At 39.3% G+C, this 9,603-nt stretch overlaps 1 long non-coding RNA gene across 1 annotated transcript; it reads left to right on the top strand.

The window, feature by feature from the left end:
* The first annotated feature begins 267 nt into the window (after positions 1 to 267).
* LOC114573448 (uncharacterized) lies at positions 268 to 4,575 on the top strand. The gene is made up of 11 exons (XR_003694900.1): positions 268 to 1,112; positions 1,279 to 1,344; positions 1,467 to 1,589; positions 1,763 to 1,866; positions 1,950 to 2,069; positions 2,148 to 2,195; positions 2,321 to 2,404; positions 2,495 to 2,560; positions 3,446 to 3,551; positions 3,681 to 3,781; positions 4,321 to 4,575. It is a non-coding gene; the product is annotated as an uncharacterized LOC114573448 (long non-coding RNA).
* Positions 4,576 to 9,603: the final 5,028 nt, after the last annotated feature.

A 9,603-nucleotide genomic window follows, 5' to 3' on the forward strand; every position in this document is an offset into this window, starting at 1 on the left:
CCGGCTTATGGAGCGTCATTTTCGGCCGCCTCATCCAGCGGGCCGCCTCGCGGGCACCTCCCGGCTTATGGAGCGACGTTTTCGGCCGCCTCCCGGAGTCCTTTCCCCGAGAAAATAACGTGACATTTACACGTAAAAAACGAGAAAAACGTCTCTGTGAACACGTATCAATAAATTAAGAATAACACACGAACTGCCGTGAGACTGGGTTGGTGTGTGTGTGTGTGTGTGTGTGTGTATGTATGTGTGCATTGTGTTTTATAAATACACGATCTGCGTGGCTTGTGTGGGCAGTGTGGTGTGGACCCCCGGGGCTCACGAATGGACATTGTCAGCAGACTTCAGCAAGAAATTAAAAACAGAGATAGCTATGACAAGGTCTTCTCTCAGATCTGTGTTCATCTGAAGTTGTACTTACTGTAAGTTGTAGAACTGGTCTGTGGACAGCATTAAAGGCAAATCCAACAGGGAATCTACCAATGCTATTCTCTCTTTCTCCCTCGCCCTCTTTCCCTCAATCTTTTTTGCTTGTTCTTATAGGTGGATGGGCAGTGGTAACCTGTCCATGTGCCGTGGTCTACGCTGTAAACATTTTCCAAATGTCACATTCTACGATTTCGCCTGTGGTTTGGTAACCCACGCCAACCACAGAGTGCCAGAAACTTTCTGACCGCATGGTGGCAGGTTGCTTGAACCTACAGAGAGCAATATCTCACGGGCCAGTTCAGGTGAACTCAAAGTTACCTTGCCATGGCTACGTAACAAAAAGAAGGTGCCAGACAGTGATGGACACCCTCTTACTAGGTCCTCAGATCGCTACGCTCTTTGATTGTTTTCATGAAGATAACACAAAGGACGTGAAAGATGTCCTGCGAAAAGTGGAACTGGTTCCAGAGATCTGTGGCTGGGTCAACAGCCAGTCTGCCAAACAGCTTTTCACTGGGATGAGGCGGAATAACCATTTCCTGAACATGATGACCCCATCTTCACATATTTTCTTAATGAGAAACATTTTGCACTATTATAACAACAACAAGAATGCTGTAACAATGGAAAACATTAAGAAGTTGGCCAGGATGTAACGTTAAATTGTTATGGCCAAGCAGTGTTGGGTATGTATCACACAAATATTGACGTTAATATGTGAACAATATGGGGCATTCACCAAAAAGTCTAATGCGCAATATCCTTGAGCATCAAAGCAGAAAGCTGAATGAGATGCTGGTTTTGGTGATTTTCTATTATTTTGTAATATAAAAGATCTATTTTTATCTTAAGGTCCACAATCTACAGACTCCTCCACACTTTGGCAAAGTTTGACCGATGACGACACCCTTGGAGCAGGTACCTCTGTGTTATTCTGGTTGAAGCAGTACATACTTAATACTTTATACAGTTTTATGTATGAATCATTGGTGTTGTAGACTATATAACAGTGTGTTAATGTCTTTGTAAACTTATATTAGGTGCACAACCTCCAGACAACAGTAATGTGTCAACAGAGCATGGCCCAAGACCAGATGAAGAATTGACCAATGTGGGTCCACAATCTACAGACTCCTCCACACTTGGGGACACCCTTGGAGCAGGTACGTCTATTTGGTATTCTGGTTGAAGCAGTACATAGTTGTTTCATGTATGAATCATTCATGTGTGTCGATAAATTAATAGCTGTCCAACTGTATAACATTGTACAGAAGTACTGGTTTTGTCCTTCATTAGTGTTCTCCCATTTTGTCTTTTGATATCACATCAACGACAGGCAAGCCGTGTGGATCTCACTGTGCGTGTCTCACGAGTGCAGGCTCAATAGAGGCCAAGAGGTCGTGCTGGTCCTTTGATTTGCACCGTGATCAAGAACAAGTGGTACTGTGATTGTTCATGGTCATAAAAGAAGACTTTTAGGTGTTCCTCAAAGTTTCAACTAAAAAGTACTTTGTGTTTTACAGCTAGGTTATGTCTTGGACCCCAAAAGACCGGGCCATGAACTCATAGTGCGCAACAACAGTATCTGCCTGACCTGTTTAGACTTCTGCACACTTGGCCTGCATTAGCAGATGGAGTCAACTGTAAGTTGCTTGTGGCACATGGTGCTATGAAACTAATACCCAGGTGTCTGCATGTAATAATTAACTTTTTTTTCATAGATTGGGAATGCCTGCTTTGACATGATCAAGAGAATTGTGGTATCCAAGGTGCCATATGCTCTGCAGAAGTGTTTGTATATCAAACTAAGTATCTGCTATGTGTTGAGTTACTTTAGCATTGTAGGTGTATACACTTGAAATGAAATTAAGGTTGTGTTCCAATGCTTGATCAGGGAAAGAATGTCCACATTGTGGATCTTTATGGCTGCCCCACTTGGCTGCCACCTGTTAGCATGAACCCTATGGCAAGTATACCCGTAAGTATGGGCCTTATATGTTGGATATACGATACTACGCTGGAGTTGAGTATTGATGTCAACATTGTCATTGTGATTCTCCTTTCTAAGAGCCAAGCCCATCAGATGGATGCCATTTTCATCCTGCTGTGGACACCTGGTCACTATCAGATCTGTGTGCGTATATTTCTTCAGTATTTTTTGCCATGTCATTTGTAAATTATTCTCTGTTGTATTGAAGGAAGTGTGTGTCACTGAAATCATGTCTCTTATTTGCACATTGTCATTTCCTTCACAATTACTTGAGGTTGCAGCCAGGCTCCATGGGCACATGTACCTCCACTAGAAAAAAGTAGAACTAGATGCATTTCACCATGATACTGGTACTTGCTTTACTAAAAACAAAGGCACTCCTCTTTAAGGTCATCAAGCTGGCTCTGAAACACATCCTCTTCCTGGACTCTCTTTATGCAAAGAGCAAGTCAGGATTTAGTGGGCAACAGTTCATTTCACTATTGAGGCTATACATATATATATATATATATATATATATATATATATATATATATATATATAGCAAAAGGTTGGACTTGGTCACGTTCGTTTGGTTGTGTTGATATGACCATTTCATTTTTATTTGGTCACGTTCCTTTGACCTTTTTAACCTTTTTATTATGTGGTCACGTTCCTCCGACCCTTTTCATTTCAATTTAAGCAATTGTCAATTGTTATTTTTTAGTTTTCATCATTATCAAAAATGTAATTGTCTCCCATCGGAAATTTCCAGGAATATTGCTCAAAACATTTATGCAGGTATTTGGGAGGAAATAACCGGCAAAGAGTTCCAGGTATTTCTATAGTTATTTGCATCACACTTCACATGTGTGAGTGTGTTCAATTCATTAATGCTTGCCTGTCTTGATTCAGGGTTTCACTGTTGCTTGCCTCTTACCCTATCAAGACACAGTGCAGATTAAATATGATAATTGCCCCTGATTCTGTAAGTAGTTGTAACTTTGTACAATGTAAGTCTTTGTTTTAATTGTACATTTTCATTTGAAGCCATGGTCAAGTCTTTGCACATTGGACAGCGGAGTGCCAGGAGCTGTTGAGTGGAAATTATTCCCCAGTGTTGAGGCTGAAGCGCAAGCGCAAGCAGGACCTTGAGGTTAGTTGTGAGGAAGAACCTTGATACACACATGGTCTTGTCAAAACTCTTTTAAAGTGTCCGCCTTCTGCACCTTCCACCATCTCACAGTCTCCATCTCACTGTGTTGCACCTGCCTCTATCTCACAGTGTCGACCCTCTGCACCTGCTACAATCTCACAGTCACGATAGTGTCTTGCTGAACAAAAGGGCTTCTGTGTTTTCCAGTCATCAGCAAACTCTGGACAGAGGTGGGTTAAAACGCAAACTGAATATTTTTTTTATTTTATTTTCAACTCTTAACATCTGTTGTGTTTGTAGAGTCTTGTACCCAGATGTTGAGCCAATGGAATGGCTGCAGTGTGAAACCTGCAATGAATGGCTACACAGTCCAGTTGATTTACTGTGGAAAAGAAATGGTTCATGTTTGTGCCTTTCCAAATTGTGGCAACAGAATGAGAAAATACAAGAACCTAAACTTTCATCGTCTTCCTTTCCATGACCATGATGTTCTGCAGTTGTGGCTAGTTGCACACTGCTATTTACCTTTTACCTTATGCTGCCTCCACTGTGCTTGACAGGTGGCATTAAGCATCAGTGTAGCATCTTAGGTGGTAAATTTGTGGGAGATTTGTATGGAGTGAAAAGGGGTCTTGAAGAAAGAAGTCTTGCATACACACATTATGCAATACTCAGTGGACGGCACTTGATTGGGGGATGGGAAATGGAGGAAACTTGATATACGAACCCTGCACTCATCGCATTATATGATTGTTTGACTGTTTTCCAGATAGTCATCAAAATCCTGGAGGGCGAAGGTCTGTCTAGACTATAATCTGAAGTCCTGATGACCAGAGGAGGCATCACATTTTAAATATCATTGACCTCACGTGCTCTGGTTGGTCAGCGTTTCCAGATCTTCTACATCTGCACTCTGTGTCTCTGAATAAGGGTTGTGTGCATTTCGCTGTAGATTGAGCATTTTGATACTTTCACAATATTTACAAAGCACCTCAACCTGCTTTATAATAAAATGTTTACGGTTGCTTTGTACTGAAGTATCGACCCAGCATAGTATGAAACTAAACTAAAAAGTAACTAGATAAATAAATGATGAGGTGTACCAATATTAAATTTTTGGGACAATATCGTAACAGACCATAATTATCTGTTTGTTGTAGCTCATACTGTATGGAGGACTAAAAATGACAGAAGGAAAAATAAATAAATAAATAAAGTAGAAATAAATAAATAAATGCAGAAATATAGTGAAAATAAATACATTTTGGTAACATAAATGGCTATTTCAGTATTTGTACATGTATTTATTTATTTATGCATTTCTATATGTATTTATATATGTATTTATGTATTTCTACATTTATTTATATATTTATGTATTTAAATATTTATTTATATATTTATTTATTTCTACATTTATTTATTTCTACATTTATTTATTTCTGTGTTTCCACATTTCTACATTTATTTATTTCTGTATTTCCACATTTCCTTTTCCCTACGCCTGTATGCTAATTGAGTGGGGGGGTGCCAACATCAGTCTGAAGAAGGATTGGTTAGAGCGATGTGATCGAATCTACTACTACCGCCTTGATTTCACGGGTACAAGGAAGCATACTGGTAATGCTGATGTGCAGGTTGAACACCCCTATACAGCATAGTGTATATTAATGATAAACAACTAGATTTTCAAAACTGGAGGAATATATAACCGCATAAACGATATTTTGAGATAAAATTGTGATAAAATAACTTCCGCATCTATCTATCACTGACCGAAAGTGACGTAACGCGAGGGAGTCTGGTCAAGTTCATGCTCAAATTACAATGGACGTGGATGAAGAAACCGAGCTCTCCAACGTTGGCAAGCATACCTACGGTGGCTAATGCTGGTTCATCTAGGCTAGTACATTGGTGTTATACAATAAATCTGCTTTAGCAAACATACTTTCGACCTTGTTTTAGATTAAACATACATGTAGATTGTCTTAATTTAAGCCAGCAACGTTTTGTCTTGTGATATTCTACAACCTAAGATTTGAACGCTGAGACAGCGACTGTGGAGTCCATCCAAGCCATGGATGTATTAAGAGAAGCAGGTTAGCACTAGCACATAATCGTTTTGTTGGCTAGGTGCTTGTGCGGACATTGTGAGGCTATGGCGTCAGCGGTGGACAGCATGTGTTGTCGAGAGGTGGACGCCTCCTGGGCACTAGTTGAGGGTTTAGTCCCGACCACGGACATTACCTGCCTGACGCTCCATCCCGGCTTTGATGCCTGCTGCCTCAACCCGTTCTCGCTGCAGGTAGCATACTTCAACTTCAGGCAGGAGTATGGTCCTCTCCAAGCCAACAGACCACAGTATGTTTAGATGAGAATAATTTATAACGCTATTATATTATTATACACTTCTATTACAGTCGTCAGTTTTCTACACAAATAACAAAGTGTATCAAAATAATTAATGTACATACTGTAACTACTTATATATAGCCATATTCTACTGCTCTTCATACTATTCCTCCTGCACATACAGTACACTTATTCTTACGTTACGGTTTCTGCACTACAATGGTACTGTTACCACAATGCACATATCTGTCTATGTGGTTCATACTGAATATCCATATTTATTCAGTTTTTCTTATAATATATTCTGTTAATACCCTGCATATATCTATATTCTTACTATGTTACTCCTACTGCATTGCTCATATCTGTACATGTTCATTACTTACACTTGGTTATACATATTTGATTTTTTTTCACTTCTGGTTGGTACTCTGCACAATGACAATAAAGTATAATCTAATCTAATCTAATGTGCATTATTGATGCTGAGGGATTAGCAGATTTTTAAACTCTGATGTGCATACATACATTTATGGAATAGAATAACTGAAAATGTTACATTAAATAAGTCTATCACTCTTGATCATATTGACTATGTTAACAGGATTATCAATATCAACATTGCACCCCTATCATTCTCTAGGCAGGTGGTCCAATAGACATATGGGTTTCTGGGCAGGAAGATCAGGAAGGCAATACCAGCTGGTGTTGTGGCGGCAATCAGGAGGCAGTTTCCAGAGGAAGGGAGGCAAACAATAAATATATTTTGTTTTCACAAAATGAACACAATCACAAAGTGTCTTGCTGTATAAAATGTATTCATAATTTCATTGATAGTAACTAGGAGTGTTGGGCAAGTTACTTCCAAAATGTAGTTCATTATAGATTACTAGTTACTGTCATTTCAGAGTAATTAGTTATATTACAATATTACTGTTTCTGAATTGTAATGCTTTACACTACTTTTGCATTACTTTTAGAAGTTTGACTTGGCAGGTAGCTTGTAAATTTCACCACCAGATCAATAAAGTCTCATCTTTATCAACTTGAATACATCATAACGAGAGTTATCTCAAGACACTTTACAAATAGAGTAGGTCTAGACCACACTATAATTTACAGGGACCCAACAATTCTAGTAATTCCCCCAAGAGCAAGCATTCAGTGTGACAGTGGCGAGGAAAACCTCCCTCTCAGGAAGAAACCTGGGACAGGCTCTTGGTAGGCGGTTCTGACGGTGCCGGTTGGGGGTGTGATGAACAGTGGCAATAATAGTCACAATAAACGATAATTGAACTACAACTATAAATAGCAGTAGTTCATGGCGTAGGAGGGCGTTACAGGACGTAGCAGGGAACTGCACGGCGTAGCAGGACCACGGCGACAGCTGCAGCCATGATTTAGGGGCCACCCTAGTCCAAGGAAAATTGCTAGGCGAAAAAAAGAAAAAGAGTTGCGCAACGTCACATAGTCAGTGGTCACAACACATGCACAACCTAATACAGTCCAGTATGAAATGTCTTCTTCCTACCATTAGAAGTAATTTGTAAATGTTTATGTGTCATATACAGCTAATGATAGATACAAGTTACACTACCTTATGAGCATTGCAGACATCTGATGTTGCACTGTGACCCACGATGAAGCACTAATAGTCCAGGATCCTGTAGAGAGAAGTCCTCTGTCTCTTCAAAATCTACAGTGCTAGGTGCATCTATCCCTTCATTACTGGCTGCACTCTCTGCCAAAATCTGAAAAACACGGAGGTTCAAAATCACTCACAAAAATAGGATACAAGCTTAGTTACAAACTGGATCAGTAATAATAAAAAAAAAGAAAAGAGAGTGTCAAAACCTCTAGTGGCAAAATCTAGGAGATTTCAGCATATTGATTAATATATCAATTTGGACTTTCTAAATTACCAGAGAGTAGCCTACTGGGATACAAAATCGTATGCGACAACGGTATGAATTGAAATGCAGGGGAAACTGGAGTTTTGGGCTAGCTAGCTGCCTGCCAACAGCTCATAGCTAGCTTAATAAAATGCGGGGGAAACGGGGGTGTTTGTGCTAGCTAGATAGCTGCCTGCCAACAGCTCATAGCTAGCTTAATAAAATGCGGGGAAAATGGGGGTGTTTGGGCTTGCTAGCTGCCAACAGCTCATAGCTAGCTTAATGCAAACTGCATTGATGTCAAGGCAGACAATTACGAAAACCCTTTCTAAAGCTCAGTCTCTCCCTCTCTCTGTGTACTGAAGCCCTGATGCTAGGAATTTGCAGTCAGCGCATTTTTAATCCAGATGAGGGAATGATTTCAGACGCAATTTTAGCTACTCCTGTCATCAAATCATCAGCTACCAAATGTTTGCTAATGCAATAGCTAAGTTAACATGTATGTTACTAGTTAGATGGTGGATTGCCCAATACATACACGCTCAAATCACTTGTTTATTCTGAAATTATTAGACTAAAACATTACGAAATCAGCCAAATTAAGAGTTACAAGAATTAAAAGTAAAACTTACTCTGCTAAGAGCTCTTTTTCGGTGCAAGGGATTTCTGCAAGTTGGTCCTCCAATCTTGCTCGCTCCAGATTCAGGTGAAAGCCTTGATGGTGGTGGATTGATTCCATCGAGTGCACCGAGGGAACAGCATCGGTAATCAGCCTCACATGGTCCTTACTCCAAAATCCCATCCGAGACTCCAACAAATCTCCAGGTCTATAACTCTCCAAAGTGAAATGAACGCCACAAACGACCGAGTGTGTGGTGACCATAGGTGGTGACAAACGCGGCAGTGAAGTCTGCTCACTTCACCTGCACAAAATGCACCCAAAAACTAAAAACATTGCTTTTCCTACAAGGAAAATGATGTACACGATTTCCTGACAGACTGGACTTTGTGCATCCAGCACAAACACAATAATTTACCATTATGACTTACATAAACATACATAAACTTCCTCTATATCTTGCTCTCTCTCACCACTGAAGAGCGACCCCACAGTCACATTAGCTACAAGACATAGACAAAGCGACGGATGGATTGTTTGCTTCTGTCTGGTTAGCGACACGGCCCCCAGCTAACCAATCCTTCTTCAGACTGATGCTGGCACCCCCCCCATTCAATTAGCATACATGCGCAGGGAAAAAGAAATGTGGAAATACAGAAATAAATAAATGTAGAAATGTGGAAATACATAAATAAATAAATGTAGAAATAAATAAATATATAAATACATAAATAAATGTATAAATACATATAGAAATGCATAAATAAATAAATACATGTAAAAATACAGAAATAGCAATTTATGTTACCAAAATGTATTTATTTTCACTATATTTCTGCATTTATTTATTTATTTCTACTTTTATTTATTTATTTTTCCTTCTGTCATGTTTAGTCCTCCATAATACTGATGATAATCAGTATGATGATGATAATCAAACAGATATTCTTGCAATTGCCAACATTTAAAATGACAATAATATATAGAAAAGTATACGTGAATAGGTTAGCATACCTGAAAAACTGTTTGCCAGTTATCTGTCGTGTGTTGAAGTGAAATGGCACAACTTGCACTGTAAACAAGGTATTATGAAAGTTGTTCCAGTGTTTAACTTTTCCTGGAAAATTATTATTTTTTTCTCAAATTTTGACTCAACAGTGTTATAAATGTTTCAATATAACCATGGGAG

The sequence above is a fragment of the Perca flavescens genome, chromosome 18 (assembly GCF_004354835.1).
Source record: "Perca flavescens isolate YP-PL-M2 chromosome 18, PFLA_1.0, whole genome shotgun sequence".
Taxonomy (NCBI): Eukaryota; Metazoa; Chordata; class Actinopteri; order Perciformes; family Percidae; genus Perca; species Perca flavescens.